This window comes from Lissotriton helveticus, chromosome 3_1 (assembly GCF_964261635.1).
Source record: "Lissotriton helveticus chromosome 3_1, aLisHel1.1, whole genome shotgun sequence".
NCBI classification, from domain to species: domain Eukaryota; kingdom Metazoa; phylum Chordata; class Amphibia; order Caudata; family Salamandridae; genus Lissotriton; species Lissotriton helveticus.
In genome coordinates, this window is record NC_136061.1 from 18,204,141 (window position 1) to 18,226,780 (window position 22,640).

Genomic DNA, 22,640 nt, shown 5'->3' on the forward strand with positions numbered 1-22,640 from the left:
TTATTTTCTGCATCTCTAAAAACAGGCAGCAAAGTCAGAAAACTGTCTAGGGTAACGCCACAAACTGGCAGAAAGGGATCGTTAAAAGGAACCTGGAACCTGAAGGCGGCTTTCATCCTGGCAATTGTATAGTTAGTGCAGAATAAATGACAGCTTCTGTACAAATTCTACTAAGAAAAAAAAGGGCAGAGGCAGACATAGGGGGGTCTCTACTTCAGACACAATTCCGGGGGTTTCTTTGCAAGGGATTATTTTGTTACAATCATTGCCCTGCCAAGACAAGTTAGCCCCATTGCCACACGCCTGCGTGGACATTAAGGATACTAAAGACATCGAGAACAGTGCTACTGAGTCTAAAGAAGTAGGGCATGCTCCAAGAAATTAGCGCCTGAACCAGGACCCTGGCCTGGCCCCCTCAGATATCAAACCCCCAGCAGAAACTACGCTAATAAGAGAACAGGAGCTGGATAAGGAGTTATTTACAACACAGGACAGTGACACAGGTAGACCCACGAAGAGGAAACAAAGAGCTCAGAAAGTCAAGGGGCGAACAACAGCGGTAGTCTCAACAAGAGCTGCAAAGACGGCTAAAAAAGAGCAGCTAAGGAAAGGATCTAATTTGAAAGTGACTCCCTCACTATGCTCTTTTTTTAAGGTGCAGGACAAGACAGCTTTAAGACACGGGTCACTCGAATCAGAGAGAGTCACAAAGAGTGTCACTGAGAGTAGTCAATCGGTAGGGTCCCCATCAATACTAGCAATAATGGAATCTCCTAACAGATACCAGGCACTTATGACTATAGATACGGGACTCAATGAGGAGAATCATACTGAAGTTACTGAAGTCACTGAATTTGAGGAGCCACAAGTGTGAGAAGATAACCAGCTAAATTGCACAAAAAACAAGGATCAAGATTTAGAAATACCTATGCAGGCCGAGATCGGTAACTAGCTTGGCTCACTCTTTAAGGAGATGAAACTCAGTTTTGCAAAATCGGAGAAGAACCAAGAAAAAATTCAGGCCACCTGCGAAGCTTTGGATTCCAAGGTTAATGCTTTAGTCGACAGAGTCGTGGTGATTGAGACCACCTTGGAACAGACTAGGGAGGAAGTGAAACTCTGTTAGATAGATATTGATAAGCTGTCACACACTGAAAAGGAACTTAGGGACAAAGTCGAGACCCTGGAAAATAATTCAAGGGGAAACAACCTACGACTGCTGAATGTCCCAGAAGTACAAGAAGGACAGAATGTAAGGGGTTTCATAGTTAACCTGTTAAAAGAGTTCACTCCTGACTTGGACGAAAAAACCCTGGACGAAGATATACAAAGGGTACACAGGGACCCCTTTAGACTCAATAAGGATAGAAAAACCCCTGGAGAGTGCTTGTCAATTTTAAATCCTATTCCTTAAAGGAATACATTTTGAATAAGGTCTTGAAGTCTGGCACTCTCACAAAAGATGGTTTCAACTATGAAATCTGCTCCAATATTTCTAAAGCAACGGCAGACAGGCAGTGGGTCCTGGGAAAATACATGCAAGATCTGAGGGCTGAAGGTGCAACCGACCAAATTAAATTCCCAGCTCTCTTGTGAATAATGTGGAATAATAAAACATATAACACCAGAGAGTCGCAAGAAGTGGAGCCGCTCCTAGAGCAAATGAGAATACGCAGCAAAAAGCAGTAAGAATCTATTGAGCCATGACGGGTAACGCTAAAAAAAATAATATTAAAAAAGTTTCCGACTGCGGAACTCAAATAGAGCAACCAGGTCTGCCCAAAGATGGTAGGGAGGGTTCTCCAGTGTAGGGGTAGTTTTAGGGGTTTTCTGCTTTTTTTGAGCACTATAAACAGAAGAAAACAACTTAAGACAACAAGTCTTACGATTCCAAAGTCATCGATAAGGAAAATACTGTCGACAAGAGTACAAGTCTAAGGAGAAGTTTTATACCAAATGTCGTTTTGGATTTCCACATCCTGTAATATCCAAAGGAAGAGTAAACAGTTTTATGTCAGCTGTGAGACATATCATCACTAGAAAGTCTCCAAAAAATACGTACATTTTGAGAAGAAGTGAATAATCAAAATACATAAAGGATTATAATCCGGTTATTCTCTCAATGTGGAATGCTAATATGGATATTCAGTACGTTGCAGATAATTCAATTGCTGTTGCTCGGTATGTGACATCCTACATTACAAAATCAGAAAAGATGGAATTGAAAGAAATGTGGGAAGAAACTTCTCACTAGAAGAGTCTTATTAAGAAATTATACAGTTTCAGTTTGAAGATGTTATCCCATCGAGAAATTGAGGCGAATGAATGCTAAGATTGGTTATCATCTGCAAGTTTATACTAAAAATCTAGAAGAATCATTTGGGTGAGTCTAGGTCTTGCTGCAACATGAAATCGAGTAATTAAATCTGTACAAGAAATCGAATATTTAGCAGAAAAAGATCCGGAAAGTACAGAAGTAATAATCTTGAGAACATATGTCTCTATGAAGTGCTGCAAAACTACACTTTTAAACACAATACTACAGAAAACATAAATGATGGAAAATATGGAGTGATTGGTTCCGAAGGATGTTTGGTGAAACAAAGGAAAGGACATTTTATTAATCACAGAAAACTGAGTTGTGACACTCCTGACAAAAGGGAATTTTACTATTCAGCACTTTTGCAACTGTTCAAACCATGGCGTACAGAATTGGAATTACTTAGAGATTTTCAGAGCTAGGAAGATTCCTTCAATGCTTGTAAAGATACTATAGAATGTACTGTTTTTGCAAATTATCTCAAAATGTTGAACGATGAAATTGATCAAGAATCTACTTTTGCAGCTGAGATTGCTAGAGACAGTTCTCAAGACAGTCAAAGTTCTGCTCCAATGAGTCAAGATCCACTAGGACAACCAATTCTTGAAAATGAAGCAGCAATCGCCATGAATGAAGTGGAAACAGCAATGCATCAAGCTCAAGAAGATATTATGGACTTATGAAATTAAACTAAATGTTGAACAGAAAGAAATATATCAGCAAGTGAGACAACAGATTGACCATGGATTTCTTCATGAAAAGAAAGAATGCACATCATTTCAACCTATCCGAATGTATGTTAGTGGTCAAGCTGGAACAGTGTTGTATAGCATTTTAGGACCCTAGTGTACTTTTCCCGATTCATGCCCTTATATAGGCACAAATCACCTTGCCCTAATATAGGCATAGAAATCATAACCGTATTTAGACATAGTCCATGCAGTCCAAATACAGGCATGAACACTTCCACTAGTTCCGAAAAGCCACAACGATTTCTTGGAAAACTCGGCTTCAGCAGTCAGGGACTTCCCCTTGCTTGAATATTGATTGGTCCAAGAACTCATGGAGTTTTCAAAGAACTGCCATTCTTTGATGACTTTATTATGTCCAACTTTCCGTCAAACCAGGAACCTTCAAGGTATAAATATGCCCACACCTGCCCTAGCAAACACACGGTGGTTTGGAGCAGCTCGACTATCTACTTGCCCGACACAGCTCGCTACACCAAGTGCTGAAGGAAGCCGACCCTCCAGCTGACACACTGAGAGAGATGCTGTCTTTTCTCTTGCCGAGAAATCCAGCTCCACTGTTTTCAAGCTCCCCTTGCGGGGTGTTGGGAAATCGAGTCCCGAGACAGAGATACTAGACCTCCTTCATTCTAAACCAAGGTACGGAGCTGATTAGACCCTAACAGAAAACTTGGATAGATTCTTGGCAAAGAATACTAAACCTATGCTACACCATACTTACTTCTTCCCTCACACTAGTCTTAGGTTAGGTACATTGGGGTAGGCATATTTTAGAAGCACCAGTTGAGTACTTTTAGTCATTGTTATTTATGTATGTATCTCATGGCTTAGAAACCATACCATGTTTTTACAGTATTATTTTATAATACTCTTCTTGCTGTACGTATTATACTTGGCAGCCAGTATTACGATTGTAGCAGTTCATTTCTTCTGCATGAGAAAGTAGACTGTTCAATAAAAACGTTTTATTGAAAATGCCTGTCTCTCTATTTCTCTGCACCTCTAGTGAAACGAAGCATGCACGATTGACTAAGTGAAATATCTATCTATTGTTTCCACGACTCTGAAGATACGTTTTATCTTGGGGAAACAAAGTTGTCATGTTTATGCGGTTGTCAGAAACTAATCCCTTCTTGTTCATTCAAGAAAGTTTCTAGTGGCCTCTGAGCTAGCTGGCACTCACAATTAAGTCTAATATATTCAATAGAGACCTAGTCGACTTAAGTCCTACGTCAATTCTATAGGATGCGCAGAGCCTATTGGAAATATAGGAACTACACTACAACAGGAAAAAGTTTCTTAGTTAAAGTATTGACCAGTTAGCTACAGAAAACAACTGACTCACATTTGTCTTGTGTTGTAACAGCTCCAACTGGGTTGGTAGCATACAACATTAAAGGAATTACTTTGCATTGTTTACTTAAGCTACCTGCGGAGCATGAAAACAAATTGGAATATCAGAAGCTATCTGGAGAAGCTTGTTATGAAGTTTCAAGAGTGCTAAAGAAATTGAAACTTCTGATTATTGATGAGGTAAGCATAGTCTCAAACTTAATGCTTGCTTTTGTGCATTTAAGAATGCAGCAAATTCTTAAAACAGAGTACAATGTCTTATTTGGAGGAAAACATGTGATAGTTTTTGGAGACCTACTGCCACTTACTCCCGTAAAAGGACAACTAGTATTTAAAAGATGAAGAAACCAGAAAGTCTTTGGGAAGTGTTGGAAACGTTAATATTTGGTCATATTTTGAATATAAAGAACTCATTACAAATATGCGACAGGCAAATTATGTGGAATATGGAACTATTCTTCAAGATATAAGAATTGAAGTACTGACAGAACATGGCAAACAAGCTTTGCAAAGTCGACTACTTTCAAATTTGTTTCCAAATGAAAATATAGTTCCTGAGAAAATATATATGAAAATTGTAGAAAATAAATCTATAATCTGCTTAATGCCAACACTGTGCGAGTGTTCTATATTCAATGAACAACTTTTGAACCTAGAAAATGAAGAAATAATAAAAATGGAAGCCATTGATAAAATAGAGCATGAAGGAATCACTTTTATTTTAATGGAAAAATTTAAAACAAAATTGGATTCTTTAGAAAAATCGATATCTAAAACTGCTGGTTTAGAAAAGAATCTATATGTATGTGTAAACTTTCGGGTACTTTTAAGGCGTAATTTGGATGTAGAACAAGTTTAGTAAATGGAGCAATGGGTAAAGTTGTGGATTTAGTTAATTATCAAAATAGAGATGGAATTGAATTTTTAAAAATCAAATTTGATCAAATTGAAGAAGTAAAACAAATTGGTCGTTGTTCATAAATCTCAAGAATTAAGTGTAGACAGTGCTTTGGTGAACATTGGAAGTACTGTGTCTAAAGAGGGTATGGCATATGTTGCTTTGTCCAGAGTCAGAACTTTTTCTGGTTTGTTTTTGATTGATTTTTGTGAGACAAAGATTACTGCAGATGCAAACTGTGTAAAACAGTATAATAGGTTAAGAAGATCGTATGCTCCCAATTTAGGTCAATATCCTGTATTTGAAAAGCGTGCGGTAGGTCGAAAAAGAAGATAAGAGAATATCTGTAGCGAAGTTATAGAGAAGGAAAAAAATTAGGATAATGTTGAGATTGCAATCAAAAAGAAAAAGGACACTGTTGAAGAGATTGTTCGTTATCAGTTTGAAAATAGTTCAGGTATCAACTGCTATGCTAATGTAGTGATCAATGTTGTTTTTTTCTAGAAAGTTTGCAACAGCAAATTATGGAGAATCGGGAAAAAATATTTTGTTCCTTGTTGCATTGTATTTATGAAAAATTAAGAACTGATAAAAGTAAAATGCAAAGCGTTTCTGATATTTGTAATCTTTTGGATATATGTTCTGTTTCTACACGATTTACGCAGAATAACCAACAAGATGCTCAGGAATTTCTAATATATATGCTTGCAGTATTGGAAAATGAAGGAATAGAAATTGAAAATCTTTTTGGCCTTTGTTATAATTGGGAACATCAATGTGAAAATTTTATGTTTACATCTAGCACTAACATAGACACTGAAAGATTTATATATTTGACATTACCAGACGGTAAATCAGTGTCTTTCAACAAAGTAGTTAAAGCAGCAAATCAAAACATGGAGTGTAGCCAATGCAAATCAGAAATGTTATCAACACTATTTATACAAAGATATGGACAATATAAATTTTTGATGATACAATGTTGTACAGCTGATGGAAGAAAATTGGAAACTGTAATAAAACATTTTGTAGCAAGTCAACTATCAATATCAGGAAGAACTTTTGTAGCAGTAGCAATAATTTTCCATGATGGTCCTTCTACAACATCTGGACATTACACTGCCTATTTAAAATTCGATAAAGGATGGACATATTGTATTGATGCTCAATTGGTTTTTAAACAACGTTTGCCTAACAAATTACCAAATTCCTACTTAATATTTTCAAAGCCATAGTTTTAGGAACATAAAATTTTGCCTATTAGGAATATGTTAACATTTATTAATACGATTACTATTGGATTAAAGGATTTCAGGAATACCATTTGGCCTAGAGGAAAGATATACATTTCAATTATGGACTTTTTCTTGCACATTCTCACAGCATGTATTTTTAAAGAACATCATTTACAGTGTGTTGAAATTAAAAAATAATTCTTTATTGAATTATTATTTGAGTTCTTTCATATTCAAGTAAGAAAATTCTCTTGGAAGGAAGCATTTTATGTATGTGTGATATGCATTAAATGGTATGTAATTGAGGATGTAGTTTTTATGGAATGTTCATAAATAGTTGAGTATATTAAAAATATTTTAGACGTACTTATTGATTGGTTTTTTTTGTCCGCTGTTATGTGATGAGTAACATTGAATTCACTGTTTGTAGTGAAATTCAATATATATTCTGAGAACAGCACAAAAGGCAAAGAAAATAATGTATATAATGTTAAAATTATGCTGTGTTGTAAAAAATATATTATATATAATTACTGTATTTTGTCTTCTCTTTCACAGATCCTAATTCTAAAACATGACATTTTCAGAAATTTAAATGATAAAAAACAACTCAAAAAAAGTTTAGTTTTTTTATATCTATTACTGTGAAGGTAAGATTAACTAAGTATTAAAATTCACAATGGGCTGTTTGCACACTGGTGAAGAAAGGGGGATGGACGGAGTAGATATGTGTGGAAACATGCTCTGTGGGTGTTTTAAGTTACGGGATAAAATCTCCTTGAACCCTGAGTGTCCCTGGGGGCCAACTAACCCATCAGATATGTGCAGAAAGTGCCAGAGAGTTGCATGGTAGAGAGGTGTAAAATGGGCCATGGCTTCCGACCACCTCTATGCAACGCAGCTGTATGGTGTTCAATAGAGAGACATTGTGGGCTAGTAGTACCCAGGGACTTTCAGGATTAAAAGAGACTAAATTCCTCAACTTAAAACACGTCACAGAGTGTGTTTGCATATGTCACATCCCTTCCCTTCACCACTCTATAAACATGTCCTATCACTTTGCCAAAGCCTAAGTACTTATAAATGTATCTTGTTCTCTCTTTGCACTACTGAAATTACTCTATTTATTAGTCATATACTTAAGGGTTGGCCTAGCCACTAACCTATGCATGCAGACCAGCAAGAAGCTACAAAGTATTAATACACTCTTCAAAATACTCAGTTTATACCTATGTAGTTTTGGAATCTCTCTGTCATAGGATCCCATGTGACTTGAATAAAGAAGATTTTATTGGTTCATAACATTTCCCATTGTACCTATTGAAAGACCGCAATCATTTCAATCATTCTTCTTTGAACATCTTTGGAGAGATGACTCTGTGCTTATCTCCTGTCACTCTCATGCAATTTTTCAATCAACTAGCAATATGTTCCTATTGTTACAGTCTGCCAATACGTAAGCACTTATGGGGCAAATTTAGAAGCATCCTGTGCCAACAATATGTCACTTTTTGTAACATAGTGATGGCACAAGACACTCTTTCATATTTACAAGGAGAGGAAAAGACACTCTGTGTAGCGTTTCTTCTCCATGTAAATACAACCTCATCACACCACTTTGCGTTGAAAGGGCGTTCTATAGGTGTTGCTGTGGGTGTTTGCACGCAACACTCATAGAACAAGACACATCTCCAGATTTATCAGAAATCATAAATCTGGACATGTGTGTGAATGCTGCACCGTCCTCCTGTTGGTGTAGAAAGGCACAACAAGGAGAATTGTTTCATTTCTTCTTATTTTTTCTCTTTCAATGGATGCTGCATTGCACAGCATACATTGAAGGAGAAAAAACCTTCACTGATTGTTTTTGTGCTGGAAGGTGTGTCTTCCTGCACAAAAACAAACTCCCCACTACACAGATATCCTTGCACCATGGTGCAAGGGTGCCTGTGTCAACCCATGGCTGCAGTTTAAGCAGCAGCGCAGAGGGAAGCATAGGCTTGCAACATATTTATGTACATATGTTGCATGCCTGTGCTTCGGAAGTACCACAGCACGTTGCAGATAAAGAGCTTACAGTATCATGCTGCAGCACTTCCTTATAGTTCTGCACTTATACATTCACCATACACTACTAATGCACTCTTTCAGTCAATTATGCACTACGCATACATTCAACCAAACTTTCACACACTATCATACAAATATAGCTCTTTTTTTAACTAGAGAAGTTAGTTCTGAAAATAACTTTTTGTTGTTTTTTGTTTTATTTTTTTGGTAGTTTTTTGAATGATTTTGTTATTTTTTGGGGGGTTTTTTCAAAAGAAAATAAGAGAACAGGACAAAAAAAAAGTCAACTTCAGAGAAAAAAAAAAGTCTAACAGCGATGATTTATTTGCGATGTGCAGACTAGATCCACAGTCTTCTCTCCGTAGCAGAGAAGTTGGTTGCACTTGATGCAGTGGATCTTTAGTTGATCAAATTCTGGACATATGTCTGGACGTGCTGGTGATGAAGAAGTACCAGAAGTACTAGCCACTGCAGGTGGAGGGTTATCTTGAAATATTCTGCACTCCTCCGACCGCAGGAATATTTCTTGTTGGGATCGCCTCCCGACAAGAACCCTTTCGCAAATTTTGCAGGTGACTTTTGTGGCATTCACCTTTTTTAGGCCTTCTGGGATGGTAAGAAATGTCCACACCACTGATGTAGGTCTCTGAGTGCGTGCAGGTTCAGGAACAAATTCTTTCTCCGAAGAATGCTCAGAATCCTGTGCTGGCTGCTGCCCTGAAGCCATTGTGTGCATCATTTAGTAAATAGCACAAAGGAAATGAGCCAAAAAAAGTTCTTCTCAGGTGAGAGATGTGCCTCCAAAGACCGTCTAAGAAGAATGCTTGAAATGAGTGGGATCCTTCAATAGTTACAATAGGAAATGTTATGAACCAATCAAATCATTTTTTTTCAGGTCACATGGGGTCCGCGCATCGTGCGCACAGGCAGCACGCACCCAACACCACTTTGCGAAATTGCATTTAAAAGTAATATAAGTTTATTGCAAGTAAAAATCTATCATTTTTATGAATAGCTTAAATAATGTCTTGCCCTAATATGTATATTAAAGACATATATATATATTCACTGAAAAAACCATAGGTTATAGACCATATATAGTTAGGAATTAGCATTTACAAAACCTTGAAAATTCACTGAAAAAACCATAGGTTATAGACCATATATAGTTAGGAATTAGCATTTAAAAAACCTTATTTTACTCACACAAAACCATTGAAATTCCATATATAGTTAGTTGCACTAACTATATATCGCGCACCTGCAATCCACTGCTGATGATGTCACATATTACATCATTCATGACATGGTCAGTGACATCACTGATGACATCACTGATGACATCTCAAATGACATCACTGATGACATCACTGATGACATCTCATTTGACATCAATGACCACATCACTGATGATATCATTCATGTGACAATACAATGCATCTCCTCACATTTTAATATAACCTCTGTTTCACCCAGTGTTAAATACAGAATATAATTTTTGAAACCATTGACACACCAATACTAGTTACTACATACGCACTCACTGATTCCTACGTCTACACACACCTTCACTCATTCACCCATACTATCATTCATACATACAATCACTCATCTTTACAACACTATCATATGCACTCATACACCTATACAGACACTCACAGTCTGCCACTCATCCATGGAGTTACTCACACACCTAGTCAGTCCTGTAAAGAATCAATGACACTTCCATTTTCTTGTCTATACAGTTAAACATAGAGCACCTTACATTTTCAAACATATACTAACACATACTTACCTTGTTATACAATCATTGATACAAGTACACATTGATCTGCACAGAGTCACACACCTCCCAGCCAGCCACACACACACTCAGTCTCCCATACAAATACTTGGACAATCAATCAGTAACCCATATAGTTAATCATATAGCTACTGATCAAAACATGCAGCAGTTTACAGAACAACAGACATAATGATGCACAAATTAAGACACTTTAGTCACTAACCCATGCACTCAGTGAGACACATTTAATCACTCACTCATGCATTCAGTCATGCACCTACTAAATCCTTTGTCCAGACACTTATACTTCCACTCATTCTTCAATATGTAAGACACATTTTAACTTTACAGAAACATACAGTCACTGGATGTTGTCATCAGTGATGTCATCAGTGATGTCATTTGAGATGTCATCAGTGATGTCATCAGTGATGTCACTGACCATGTCATGAATGATGTAATATGTGACATCATCAGCAGTGGATTGCAGGTGCGCGATATATAGTTAGTGCAACTAACTATATATGGAATTTCAATGGTTTTGTGTGAGTAAAATAAGGTTTTTTAAATGCTAATTCCTAACTATATATGGTCTATAACCTATGGTTTTTTCAGTGAATTTTCAAGGTTTTGTAAATGCTAATTCCTAACTATATATGGTCTATAACCTATGGTTTTTTCAGTGAATTTCAATGGTTTTTTAATAGCAAATATCATAAGCTGTCGAATGTCAAGTACGTGGTAAGTGAAAACATTTTCGTGTTTATGCACACTGATCTGCTTTGAATGGTGCCCCCCCCCTCATTTCTATTAGGAGTACTCTCTCTTTGCAGATAGTGAAAGGTAGTTAACGCAGGTCTTTGCCCCCATTGTAATCCGTCGTGCCTGCTTCTCTCTCCATTTGATTCATTGTTATCCAAGTATTTACTGTTTTAGAATTAGTTCTCTTTGGTTCATTCTCTATTTACAAACAAACACAGAGTCGCAATACTCTGTTTAGTCTTTGCAGATAACGAAAAATCGTGTAAAAAAAAAGAAAAAGAATCGAGCAAAATCAGTAGGCCACTAATGGGATCTCTTTTTGACCTCGCAAAAATAGAAACATTAGGAACAACCCCTCATGACAAATACAAAACTAGTGAGATGAACTGAACTCCACACAATGATGGCTGCAAAACAGCTCGGCTCCGCCACCCACCCCGCCCAAAATAACGATAAAGAACGGCTGCCATGATTGGTTGCGGAATGACCACGACGGAGCTACGAAATGGTGCTGCTCTCATGCTAACCCCAGCTTCAGTCTGAAACATCCAGAAACACTGTAGACTACCAATTCGATCAGTTCCGGTAGCGCCCCAATGTAACCCGGTAGAGAAGAACTAGCCCTCCCCTCTTTGACTGATGGTTCTTGTTGCCTGTCCCTTCTGTTGTCATTTAACAGAACTATTTAGCCTGCTGAAAGGGGTTGTGTTCCGACCGCTGGTTGGTGGAGACATTTTGACTATATTCTGTACCTGCGTTGTCGCGTAATGCGTCATATGACGCGCCGCGTTAGCGCATCCGGAAGTCATCCGGGGCGCGCAGCGCGTAACGTAAGCATAACAAGTCATGTGACTTGTTAATAAAACTTTTCATTGGTTCATTTTACTTTTCTTATTGTAATGATGAAAGGCTTGATCATATGACCTAAAAATTACGCTTTTCATTACTTCCGAACATTATTTTTTCTTAAATATATGTTATAATGTTCCAGGCTAATGTACTTTCCCGGAAATTTTACAACTGTCCTGCAAGTAAAATATATTCTTTTTTCGAGAAAAAGAGCGTTTCTTCGTCCCATGACGGAGCCGTTGAGCAAAAGAGGGTCGACCTGCTGTCTTAGTCGCCGATACGCCTGAATATGAGATTCTTATCGATCACTTTATGTTGCAGGAATAGAAAACACAACAGCCCTTGACCATTTATCTTTACTGCGTTCCTTCGTATTATACCTTTTACCCTTCATGTAATTGGTCTGCTTTATTTCACTTGCCTTTTAATGATTCTAAAACAGTGACTATTATTAAAAACTTTACCAATGTATATACTACTACCATGTTTTCTTTTAAAAACCTTTATTGTGAAAATTTCATTATACAAATACGAGCCTATAACCACGTGGGCCGGCCACGGAGCAAACTGTAATCGTATATGATGAATAGACATTTACACTGTAGAGGAACGTAACGGGCGGGCCATTAGGTTGCAAGAACTAAGGTGTCTAACAGTTACGGAATCGGTGGACGTACATTTTATAATTAAAATACGACAGGGCCAGTTACAATAAAATTATCTAGATATACATTTGCGGGCAAGTACCATGGGTGACGTTAATTCGAACTTTCAACAGTACAGTAATCAATAACACATCAGAACTTAATATCAATAGGGATGTCGAAATATTCAATCAATTCTCGTCCCCGCCCGCCATGTGCTTCAAAACTGCATACGTATCTCGTGATTTCAAGGTTCTGCAACCAGTACACAACAAGGAGTTACGAGTCCCATTTATTCTGGCGCCATTTTGGGCGAGGACGGGCAGGTCCAGGATATAGTCAAAATGTCTCTACCAACCATCGACTATGATGATGTTCATATGCTGTATTTATTAGAGTAACACTCAGATGTCCACATGAAATAAATTTGCCACAATCTAAACATGTCATTTTAATCTTTCCAAAGTTCTTCTAAATATTTGGGACCGTTTCCCTTGCCTCTGAAGCTCTCAGTGCCACTTCTTTGATGAATGTACTAGCAGGTCAGGGGTTCTCCTCCAAATCTCTCTTTTATGCAGCACTATAATTAATTGTTGCCACCTCTCCATATGACGATGCATGGTATAGTTACCACAACTATATTTTTTTTCGGTTCCTCTAGAGAGTTCATCGTGGCAGATGAAGCGTGTAACGTACCGGGCATTTACCTTTTTTTGCATGTACAGGAAAGGAAAAAAAAATCGAGCGTCCGAGTTCTAAGGTGTCCCAGGGCCATTTTAGTGGACCAGGCCCAAATCCAAAGAACAGGCCGCCATTTTGAGAGTCCTGTTGCAGCCGCCTGTCGCTGTAGCATCAAGAGCAGCCGAAACTCAGCTGAATGGCAACTGAAACGGTAAAGGGGCGCCCCACTACAGCAGACGAGCCAGGCCCAAATCCAAAGAACTGCTATCTCACAGGCTAATGGGGCGACCCACGCCGAGTTTCAGCATTGTAGGATGACCACACAAGTACAGCAACTTGCTAGACATCACCTCGGTGCCATCCGGATCTCGGCGCCCCACTGCAGATGAAGTGCCTCTCAACTATGAAACCACCACGGTGACATCCGGATCTTGGCGCGTTGTGCTGCCTTCGGCCTATTCGCACATCGGTCCGCTACTGACGCCATCTCACAGGCTAATGGGGTGACCCACGCCGAGTTTCAGCATTGTAGGATGACCACAGCAACTTGCTAGACATCACCTCAGTGCCATCCGAATCTTGGCATCTCAACGCCTAGTGGTATCTTCCATACAAAAAATATTGTTACGCTGCCTTTGGCCCCATTCGCACACCAGTCCGCAACTTAGACATCACCTCGGTGCCATCCGGATCTTGGCATCTCAGCGCCTTGTGGTGTCAGTCAGAAAATATTGTTGTGCTGCCTTCGGCCTATTCGCAAATCCAAAGAACTGCTATCTCACAGGCTAATGGGGCGACCCACGCCGAGTTTCAGCATTGTAGGATGACCACACAAGTACAGCAACTTGCTAGACATCACCTCGGTGCCATCCGGATCTCGGCGCCCCACTGCAGATGAAGTGCCTCTCAACTATGAAACCACCACGGTGACATCCGGATCTTGGCGCGTTGTGCTGCCTTCGGCCTATTCGCACATCGGTCCGCTACTGACGCCATCTCACAGGCTAATGGGGTGACCCACGCCGAGTTTCAGCATTGTAGGATGACCACACCAACTTGCTAGACATCACCTCAGTGCCATCCGAATCTTGGCATCTCAACGCCTAGTGGTATCTTCCATACAAAAAATATTGTTACGCTGCCTTTGGCCCCATTCGCACACCAGTCCGCAACTTAGACATCACCTCGGTGCCATCCGGATCTTGGCATCTCAGCGCCTTGTGGTGTCAGTCAGAAAATATTGTTGTGCTGCCTTCGGCCTATTCGCACATCGGTCCGCTACTGACGCCATCTCACAGGCCAACGGGGCGCCCCACGCCGACTTTCAGCATTGTAGGATGGCCACACCAGTACCACAACTTGCAAGACACCACCTCGGTGCCATCCGGATCTTGGCATCTCAGCGCCTTGTGGTCTCTTCTACACCGGAAATATAGTAGAAAATATTGTTGCGCTGCCTTTAGCCCCATTCACACATCAGTCCGCTACTGACACCATCTCACAGGCCAACGGGGCGCCCCACGCCGACTTTCAACATTGTACGATGGCCACAGAAGTGCGACAACTTACTAGACACCACCTCGGTGCCATCCGGATCTTGGCGCGTTGTGCTGCCTTCGGCCTATTCGCACATCGGTCCGCTACTGACGCAAACTCACAGGCCAACGGGGCGCCCCACGCCGACTTTCAGCATTGTAGGATGGCCACACCAGTGCGGCAACTTCCTACACACCACCTCGGTGCCATCCGGATCTTCGCGCGTAGTGAAGCTGCAGCAGCTGCAAATAAGCTTCAGACAGTGTTACAACCGCTGCTCAGAACTCTCAACTATGACACCACCTCGATGCCATCCGGATCTTGGCGCGTTGTGTTGCCTTCGGCCTATTCGCACATCGGTCCGCTACTGACACCGCCTCACGTGCCAACGTATTTTCTCCACATTTTATACCCTATGCCGCATAACAGGTCATGTGACTTCTTTATAAAACTTTTCATTGGTTCATTTTACTTTTGGTTTCCTAATGATGGAAGGCTTGATCATATGACCTAAAAACAACACTTTTCATTGGATGAAAACTTTTTTTTCCCCCCAAACGATGAAAGCCCCACCTTGTTTCTGGATGTTTCAGACTGAAGCTGGCGTCACCATGAGAGCACCACCATCTCGTAGCTCCGTCGTGGTCATTCCGCGAGCAATCATGGCAGCCGCTCCCCACCAGAAGCCTGCAGGAGTCGGGGCCCCCAAAACTTTTGATGAATTCTCAAGGCGGAGGGGACGCTTTCGAGAATGGGGTCCAAGACCTAGCAGACAAGCGTCCGATTTCCAAGGTGTCCCAGGGCCATTTCAGTGGACCAGGCCCAAAAAGGAAACAGCCTGCCGCCATTTTGAGAGTCCTGTGGCAGCCGCCTATCGCTGCACCGCAAGAGTGGGCGCAACTCAGCTGAATGGCGGATTTTGACACAGTGGACCAAAAGCGGACGGAATGGCAACTGAAACGGTAAAGGGGCGCCCCACTACAACAGATGACACTCCACCTGGAGAGGCCCGTTCACGCCGCCTCCCCCGGGGCGCCCCACGCCGTTATTCGGAGCAGCATTGTAGGATACCAAAACCAGTGCGGCAACTTACTGGACATCACCTTGGTGCCATCGTTCTGCTGCCTTGGAACTATTCGCACAACAGTTTGCTACTGATGACCCACCCCCCGCGACGCCCCACGCCGTTATTTGCTGGGTGGCAACTTACTAGACATCACTTTTGTGTCATCTAGATTTCGGCGCGTTCTGCTGCCTTGGAACTATTCGCACAACAGTTTGCTACTGATCACCCACCCCCCGCGACGCCCCACGCCGGAAATCTGGACGTTGTGCTGCGTTGGGACTATTCGCACAGCCGACCGCTACTTCGTTGTTTTTCTCTAAAAATGTTTATATGTTATTACTATTTTTGTTTTCTTGTATATATTTATAAATTATTAAAGTTTTATAATCTTACTACTTTGTCGGAGTGCTATATATTTTTAATGTGACACATAATTGTAAAAACTTTGATGTACAAAGAGTCATCCCTGGAATCTTCCGCTTCACGCTCGGTCCCCTCCCCAATCACAATACAGGATGGTTTTCAGATAATAGCAACGCTTCTGCTGTGACGGATCTCATCGAGTGTGGGCCTTGATCTACTATAACTCCTTTGAAGACGGGTGATTCTTTACAGCTGTGGCCATAAACTACATCTGCAGGGCTAGCTGATAGCCTAGGACCGGCCTGGACAATCGGACACAGAGGAAAAGGAGTGTCAGAGGGTGCGGTAGTGAATAGGGCGAAAGGGAGGTGTCGGGCGGGCACAGGGTGTGATTCTCAGGGAAGAACAGCGCAGATGGGGGGAGGTTTATTACCCATGCATAAAACAGAGAGCGGGGGTGACCACTGCCTGGGGGAGATGCTTGCGAGGGTGGGGAGCCATGGTAAGGATCGACAGCGTTCACAGAGTGGATCTGGTCAAGGCATCTAAAATGGCTGCCGTGCACGACAAAAGTGTGGCATTTGAAAAAAGACAAGATGGCGCACACAATGTTTTTCAACAATTCCTGATTTCCTTCGAATCGAACGTTAACAGACGTTGGGGCATATTACCAAAGTTAAGCGATATTTATCCCTAACGATGCATTGCAAAGATTTTTTTACCGTCAGAAATTATCGCAGATAAACCTTGCTATTATCAAGGTTTATCGCAAATACGATAAAAAACGAGCGCAATGCATTAATGTCGCTGAAAACTCCGCGATATTCATGCATTACCGAGCTAATGCTCTTAGCCATGTTATCCACCTCCCATTGGATAACATGGCTAAGAACTGCTCAGGGCAGCTGTTACTTTTTGGAGATATTCGCGCTTATCTCGAATATTTCCAAAAGTTGATAATAGGAGATAGCGATGTTAGCGACTGTTTCCAGTCGCTAACATCTTGGCATGCCCACTTTGCATGTCATTAGTGATAAATATCACTCACATGCAAAGTGGGACCCAAGATGGTCGCTATCTCCTACTAGCCGTCGCTAACTGGTGTTAGCAACAGCTAGGTAATACACATATAATTTTATCTCCGCGAAGCGGAGCGCTGTTACAGATATATATCTTGTTTTTGAACGTTAATTTCTCAAAATGCACTGAAGCACATATATTGAGACATAGCAAAGGCACATCGGGCTACCAGTCCCTAATATTTTACCAAGTTTCGTGCAAATCCATTCAGCCGTTCGATTATTATTATTATTATTTTTTTTTGCCCCGCGGGGCCCTTTTAAAACCTCCACATCAAACCTAGGGGGTCAGCGAGGATCTACTATGCCCCCTTATGGTCATCAGCCGTTCGATTATTATTATTATTTTTTTTTTTGCCCCGCGGGGCCCTTTTAAAACCTCCACATCAAACCTAGGGGGTCAGCGAGGATCTACTATGCCCCCTTATGGTCATTTGCCCCTTCGCTTTGGCCTCCTCTTGTCTCTCGATCCTACCGAGAGACAAGATGGCGGCCGCTACGTACTGTTTGGAATGTTTACAGACACCGGAGAGCCAATCAGCTTCGCTTCGCAAAGCTCCGTAACGCGAAAAGTACGCGAAGCGGTGCGCTGTTACAGATATATATCTTTTTTTGAACGTTAATTTCTCAAAATCCACTGAAGCACATATATTGAGACCTAGCAAAGGCACATCGGGCTACCAGTCCCTACAATTTTGCCAAGTTTCGTGCAAATCCATTCAGCCGTTCGATTATTATTATTATAATTTTTTTTTGCCCCGCGGGGCCCTTTTAAAACCTCCACATCAAACCTAGGGGGTCAGCGAGGATCTACTATGCCCCCTTATAGTTATTTCCCCCTTTGTTTTGACCTCCTCTTGTCTCTCGATCCTACCGAGAGACAAGATGGCGGCCGCTACGGACTGTTTGGAATGTTGACAGACGCCGGAGAACCAATCAGCTTCGCTTCACAAAGCTCCGTTGCGCGAAAAGTACGCGTCCTGGGCCGCTGCCCAGTCCGCTGTTACAGATATATATCTTTTTTTAAACGTTAATTTCTCAAAATCCACTGGAGCACATATATTGAGACCTACAAAAGGCACATCGGGCTACCAGTCCCTACAATTTTGCCAAGTTTCGTGCAAATCCATTCAGCCGTTCGGGCTAAAAGTGAGGCCAACCGCCCTATGGAAAACTCAATGTTAAAAACACGTTTTGGGACCCCCCTTTTTTCTCGACCCCCCCTGGACGAAACCCCCCCCAATTTTCAGGGGCTGCTCAGAAACAAAATGTGCCATTTTCCTGAAAATTTCAGCCAATTCCGTCCACAAACGCCAAAGTTATTAGACATAGAATTTTCAAAAAACCCATAGAGAAAAAATCCTAACTATATATACCTACTGGCGACCGCCAGTAGGTAATATCATTTTAGACAATAAAATTTTTTGCAGTAGTCGCGCACCCACTGCGCCCAACACGTATATGACGTCACGCGGAACTCGTCACCGCTCAAGCATCGCGTACACTAATGTGCATGTGTCACGAATGCGCGGCAGCAGGAGTCGCGTACCAGTCGCATAGCAATCACGCACGAAAATACACACCCGACGCACACCCTACGCGCAACCTTCACAACATTTCTAAAATGGCGGATAGGTTCCGCGCAGTGATCATGAAAGGTACGTTCTGGGTGCGCAACTCCAAAAACAATTTGAAAAAAAAGAAAGAAAATATATAAATATATTAAAATAAAAACATTAAAAAAAAACAATATTACAGTTTCAATATTTAAAAAAAAAAAATTTCCATTCATATTACAAATAAATAATGTAAGTTAAAAAATAAAATATGTAAACATAAATAGTTTAAAAAATTAGAAAATCAGTATCAAAAAATAAATATAACTATTATTACATTTAAAAATTGTCATTTAAAAAACCATTGCAATTCACTGAAAAAACATAGGTTTCAGACATGTTATAGTTAGGAATCAGCATTTAAAAAACCTTAGAAATTCACTGAAAAAACGCATATGGTTTCAGGGGTGTTATAGTTAGCTGGACATTTCACTCGTACAAAACCATTGAAATTCCTCCGTTATAGTTAACTCGCGCACCCGCAATCCACTGCTGATGATGTCACATATTACATCATTCATGACATGGTCAGTGACATCACTGATGACATCACTGATGACATCTCAATCAGAGAATGGGATTGCCTAAATGTGTGGTAGATATCATTGACTAGATGTTCTTTCTGGATTTCACCTTCAGACAGAGATCTGAAACTGTTTCAGAGGGCTATGCCTATGGTTGGGTACTAGCTTGACTGGGGATAAAGGTGCTTATGGTTTTGATTCTTTGAAGAAAGTGGAGAAGGCATTGCATATGTTAGTTGAGTTGTTGGCAATTGTGGGTTCTGCAAGTTTTCCAGATTGTTGCTTTATTATATCAGAGAGTTTTCAGGGCCTGTTTTTCACTGTGTCTGGTTGATATCTGAACGCTGTTGTTTTTGTATTCCAGATAGCCTTTTGTATTGAGATTCTGTGCCTTCTCAATTGTTCAATATGGGTGATGTTTGGGTCCTTCCTCCACAGTTATTCCAGATGTCTTAATTGTATTCTTTCTTTGTTTATGTTTTGATTGAACCAAGGTACTGAAGGTTTGTTTTTTGCTGTTCTGGATGTAGTGGAGGCGGCGTTTGAGCTATGTTAGTCATACTGCTGTTGTTGAGATATGTCATTTCATGTTCCGATGTTTGATCAGTCCGTAGTTCCGAGAAGTTTTGGAATAGGCTCACCAGTTCTGTTCTGTTTTTGTGGCTGTAAACCCTTATCCACATTGTTTTCCTTTTTGTTTGACTGTTGATTTTAATTTCTTGTGTGGATATTTGGAAAAGAACCTGGTAGTGCTCAGACCAGTCTGGTTGAGTGATGTTTAGCACATTAACGGATCCTGGTTTAGCAATGATGAGGTCAAGCATGGAATCTTTATTGTGGGTTGTTCCATTACAAGCTTGACTCATGTGGAGGTCCTGGAGCAGGTTACTGAGTGCAGCCCCTGTGGTGGGGCGTTTGTCATTGTTCCAAATGCAGGTTGAAATCACCTAATAATATATTATTCGAGAGTGACGTAGAGTTGATTGTAATTGTTTCCATAAGTTGCTTCAGGAAGATTGTGTTGTTCGCCAGCGGATGGTAACGATGAGGATTTCCTTTCAAGCAAGATTTCTGCTCCCAAGAGTTCAAAAGATGTTATATCTTCAAAGGGAGTGAATTTACAGTGAGGAAGTATCTGCAAAATATAGTGAGACCTCCCCCTGCTTCAATGTGTGGTCTAGACGTAATATTGGAGCTGCCGTTGGGTTGAGCCAGGTTTCTAGAATATGCTATAGGGTGACATCTGCTACATCAGTTTCATGTTTAGAAGCTGATCTGCAATTGTGAAGCATGCATTTCAGGTTAGTTACTGTTTTGAGAGTTACTGTGGTGGACGTGATGTTTATTGCGATTGCGATCAGGTTGTTGTGGTTGACTTGTAATCAATCAATCAATCAATCGTATTAGAGGGTTGAATCTTCAGTTGTTGCAGTTGGATGTATTAACAATTGAGATGTTAGATGATGTATCACGGGGACATTTCTGTTCAGTCTAATATAATTAAAGCAGAGATTTTATCTCTTCTTCTGATAGGTGATTGTTCAATCTTCAAGGTCTTTGAAGCTTGTTGTCTTGGAGAGACTGCTGTTACAGCATGGTTTTCTGCTAGCAGGGCAGTCAGTGTAATTGGTGGTAGGCATGTGCATCTTTTCTAGGGTTAGTAGAAAAATGATGACTTTTTTCTTGAACCATTCTACGTCTTCACTGAGTAGTTGCTAATTGTAGTTGATTTGGTTTATGGGGATTTTGTGTTTTGGATGCTGACATATTCCAATCTCGTTCTCTGTGAGCGTATGCAAATGTATGGGTTCTGTCTGCTTTTCTGCTTCTATCACCTGTGCTTTATTAGGGGGGTGTTTCATGGGTGATGACCCACTTCCTTTTGTTGAGTAGTTACTTCTCGGTCTGAGATGGATGATTGTAGAAGGGTCGATCAGGGGTGATTACAGGCTGAGGAGACTTCAGAGCTCCGACTGTCACTGGGTGCGATTCTTAGCGTGGAGTTTGACATTTTAGGTTCATGGATAGGAGATGGGGAATGAGGTGTGTAACTAGTAGGTTTAACTGAGGCTGCTACTTGCCTTTTAGGTCACTAAAAAGTGAGTCAAATGCTAGCAGGTCATTGTCCGTTGGCTAGATAAGATATTGGCATTCTTATAAATTGAGATGTCAGCTTTTACTTTGATTGAGGGGAGGGTGATATTATGATTTATGGACCGTAGGGGACGTTCTGTGTAGCGATGATTGCCTTGAGGGAGTAAAAAGCATTCCTCTATTTTTTTGTGCTTTTCGTGGGAATATTAGATGGGTCTTAATGGCTCCTTTTGAGAGGAAGAAATAGGAGTCAGATATAAGAGTTTTCGGGTTGCTCCTTAGAGTATTATTTTTGTTTTCTTTTCTCCATTTTGGATAAGTCAGGTGGGTAGTTGATTTTGAATGAGTTTGTTCCTGACGGGGACAGAGAGGGAACAGAGGCATTGATGTGGTTCAGCATATTTCTATGTTAGTGAAGCCTGTGTAGGGTTCCCTCCATTGGGCAAGCGGACCAGACCATCGCCGGGTTTGGGTAAATGTTTTGATTTCCTCTTAATCAGTAATTATGAGGGATTTTAACCCAATCAGAGAGATTAGGTAGCCTCAGATAGACACTACAAGTCAACCAGTCAAAAGGGTGATAAAGACGCTATGCTCCACAGTCAGTACAAAATAGTAGGAGATAAAGCTAAGCCAAGCAAAAGGATGCATGCAGATATAGGTGACAGTAAAAGCAGCACATGTGTAAGGCAGCAATTAAGTTGTATGAGATAACCTCATCCTCTATCAGTTTTTCTTGCGGTGGCCAGCCAAACTTAACCTTCAAAGATTGCTACCTCTACGATGTGTGTTAGTGTTATTTCTATTACCATTATTTGCAGTATATTGCGGGGCCAAGTCAAAGGACACCATTGAAAGATGTCCGCTCTCTATTGGAGAGTTCAATTCTCCTTGAGCCACCAAGTTTAGACGTCGGTTATTTTATTTTTTGATGGTGGAAGAGGTAACAACGTTTATGTGAAGGCCATAGGAAATGACTCAAAAAATGGTCCAAAGACTTTCTCACCTTCATCAA

At 40.7% G+C, this 22,640-nt stretch overlaps 1 protein-coding gene across 1 annotated transcript in view; it reads right to left on the reverse strand.

Annotated features, from left to right (window-relative positions):
• Positions 1 to 22,640, reverse strand: part of LOC144822597 (scavenger receptor cysteine-rich domain-containing protein DMBT1-like) — a 754,829-nt gene that overhangs the window by 360,443 nt on the left and 371,746 nt on the right. The window lies entirely within an intron of this gene.